Below are 3,615 nucleotides of genomic sequence, written 5' to 3'. Positions count from 1 at the left end.
GATAGATGTTTAAAAATGTAAGGTACCATATGTATTCATATACATGGTGAAAATCCAGGGTGGTGTGCAAAGCAAGTAAATGGTTATTGTTGGGTAATCTTATAATATTTTAAAATTTGGACTGGTCACAAAGGTTTTTATTATCCTTAATTGTGCAAGGATTATGAATTTATTTACAAAGGAGCTCCAGGCAACTTATAAAATGAAACTGTGTTCTGCTAAAAATAGTATAAAATGACATCTCAGGACTACAAGGTCAGACTGCAGCCTCTTGTCACATGATGCTGGGTTGTAGAACCTCTCTTGATTGGGTGAAGAGGCTCCAATGAACCAATGAACTCTTGGTATGCAAGTCTGTGCTACCCACACCACCACCAATCACGTTAGGAAAGATCGGGCTGGCAAAGCTTTAGGAATTTTGCAGCAGAGAGAGGAGCCCATTGATTGACAGGTCACATGGCCCTTCTCTGGATTTCCTGGGAACCTACTACTGGTTTTAAATGGGCCCCTACATGGTATGGTGAGAATAAAACTACTGAAAGCATTACACCTCAATCATCTGTAAGTGTAGTGGGTTTAGGGTACATTTAGCTGTTTGTTCCCCAAGTGTATTAAAAATCTAAATTGGACTCCTGCATAGGATGTCCAGATACAGAAATCTTCCCAATGCAGCCTAATGCCCCTCTAATCTACTGTGGTAATGTAATTTTCTGTCTATCAAAAAAAGCTAGGCTGTAGAGAGGAGGCGGAGCTACTGGTGGTAAGCGGTAGGCCAATCAATGGCTGTAATATCAGTAACTCCTCCTTGACAAGCAGAATCTCCGCCCCTGCTTACTGTAAGCCCCGCCTCCGGTCTACCTAAACATAAAAGCTGGTTACCCTTTAAAGCCAAGCTACAGCAATAACGGTGACATTTGGGATATGGGGGGTTCAGTAACTATTCTGTACAGATCAGTCCAACTATAGGCATCAGAGATCAGAGCTGGTAACAAAAGGTGTAAAAAATGTAAATGCAATAATAGCAGTAAATAAATACTACGGGGCTGGTTATAATATAGCTTGATATCGGATGTGGTTATACAATATTCAGCTCAGCCAATGTGATGCTATGCTAACCACATATCGTTATATTTACTTCCCAAAAAGGAAATATAAGCCTGTGCTAAAAACAAAAAAACAAAAAACAAAAAAAAAACACATTATGGACTGGTAGTAAGAACTTTTCTGAAACCACAACACAAAACTAGTCACAAAAATTAAAGTGAGTCCCATTTGTGGTCACCACTGTTAGTGTCTGACCATCTCCTGTACAATATCTGCAGCCCGTGACTATGACCAGTACAATGTCTGAAGTCTCTGACCATCTCCAGTACAATGTCTGAAGTCTCTGACCATCTCCATGTTTAAAAATGTAAGGTACCATATGTATTCATATACATGGTGAAAATCCAGGGTGGTGTGCAAAGCAAGTAAATGGTTATTGTTGGGTAATCTCATATTTAAAATTTGGACTGGTCACAAAGGTTTTTATTATCCTTAATTGTGCAAGGATTATGAATTTATTTACAAAGCAGCTCCGGGCAACTTATAAAATGAAACTGTGTTCTGCTAAAAATAGTATAAAATGACATCTCATGACTACAAGGTCAGACTGCAGCGTCTTGTCACATGATGCTGGGTTGTAGAACCTCTCTTGATTGGGTGAAGAGGCTCCAATGAACCAATGAACTCTTGGTATGCAATTCTGTGCTACCCACACCACCACCAATCATGTTTAGAAAGATCGGGCTGGCAAAGCTTTAGGAATTTTGCAGCAGAGAGAGGAGCCCATTGATTGACAGGTCACATGGCCCTTCTCTGGATTTCCTGGGATCCTACTACTGGTTTTAAATGGACCCCTACATGGTATGGTGAGAATAAAACCACTGAAAGCATTACACCTCAATCCTCTGCAAGTGTAGTGAGTTTAGGGTACATTTAGTTGTTTGCTCCCCAATCTAAATTGGACTTCTGCATAGGATGTTCAGATACAGAAATCTGCCCAATGCAGCCTAATGCCCCTCTAATCTACCCTGGTAATGTAATTTTCTGTCTATCAAAAAAAACCTAGGCTGTAGAGAGGAGGCGGAGCTACTGGTGGCAAGTGGTAGGCCAATCAATGGCTGTAATATCAGTAGCAGAATCTCCGCCCCTGCTTACTGGAAGCCCCGCCTCCTGTCTACCTAAACATAAAAGCTGGTTACCCTTTAAAGCCAAGCTACAGCAATAACAGTGACATTCGGGATATGGGGGTTTCAGTAACTATTCTGTACAGATCGGTCCAACTATAGTTGGTAACAAAAAGTGTGAAAAATGCAGATGCAATAATAGCAGTAAATAAATACTACGGGGTTGGTTATGATATAGCTTGATATCGGATGTGGTTATACAATATTCAGCTCAGCCAATGTGATATCAGTTCATATGACTATGCTAACCACATATCGTTATATTTAACTCCCAAAAAGGAAATAAAAGCCTGTGCTAAAAAAACAAAAAAAAACAACACATTATGGACTGGTAAGAACTTTTCTGAAACCACAACACAAAACTAGTCACAAAAATTAAAGTGAGTCCCATTTGTGGTCACCACTGGTAGTATCTGACCATCTCCTGTACAATGTCTTCAGTCTCTGACCATCTCCTGTACAATGTCCGAAGCCTCTGTCTCCTATAGTATGTCTGAGGTCTCTAACCATCTCCTGCACAATGGCTGCAGTCTCTGACCATCTCCTGTAGTTTGCCCATTGTCCATGTAGCTGTAGTCATTGAACACCCCATGCCTGAACCATGTACCCAGCTCCACCATTGTAGCATTATTTACTCGATCACAATAAATAGATCTGATTTAATAAAATGATCAAAATATATATTACTAATATATATTAAAATATAATCAAAATACATAATAAAATTACATTAAAAAAATACAAAAAATACAAAATAAATACATAAAAATATATTAGTAAATATGTATATATATATATATATATATATATATATAAATATAAACTGGCATAGGGTGGCAGCAATTTTGTTTTTGAATAAGGTTCCAAAGAATTTATGCTTTAAATATTAAAAATTAATATTAATACATAATAAAAATGTATAACACATAATAAAAACATATAATAATAATATTAATAAATATTAAAATATAATAATAATATATAATAACAACATATCATAACAATACATTATAAACAATAATATAAACCACCCTAGCGATAAACCCGACCTTGGTTCAGGTTAAAAAAATTACAATTATCGATAAACCCGAACTTTTCTCACAAAGTTCGGGTTTATCAATCACTTACCTGGTCCTGCTGGGATCATCTAGCGTCGTGTTCCAGCGTCGTCCTCCGGCGTCGGGTGCCTTCTCCGAGAAGAAGAAGCCGGCCAGCTTCTTCTTCGTCCGTAGCGTGTGCGTGTCCCTCGGCGATGATGTCGGCGCGTGTGCGGGAAATTCAAATTGAAAGTCATTCAAACACATTTTGTATTGGATGAATACAAACTCCTGTATCCAATCCAATACAAAATAATTCAAAATAAATACAAAGTATGTAATTGGTAAAT

This window comes from Pyxicephalus adspersus, chromosome 3, assembly GCF_032062135.1.
Source record: "Pyxicephalus adspersus chromosome 3, UCB_Pads_2.0, whole genome shotgun sequence".
NCBI lineage: Eukaryota > Metazoa > Chordata > Amphibia > Anura > Pyxicephalidae > Pyxicephalus > Pyxicephalus adspersus.
This window is presented reverse-complemented; position numbering follows the sequence as displayed.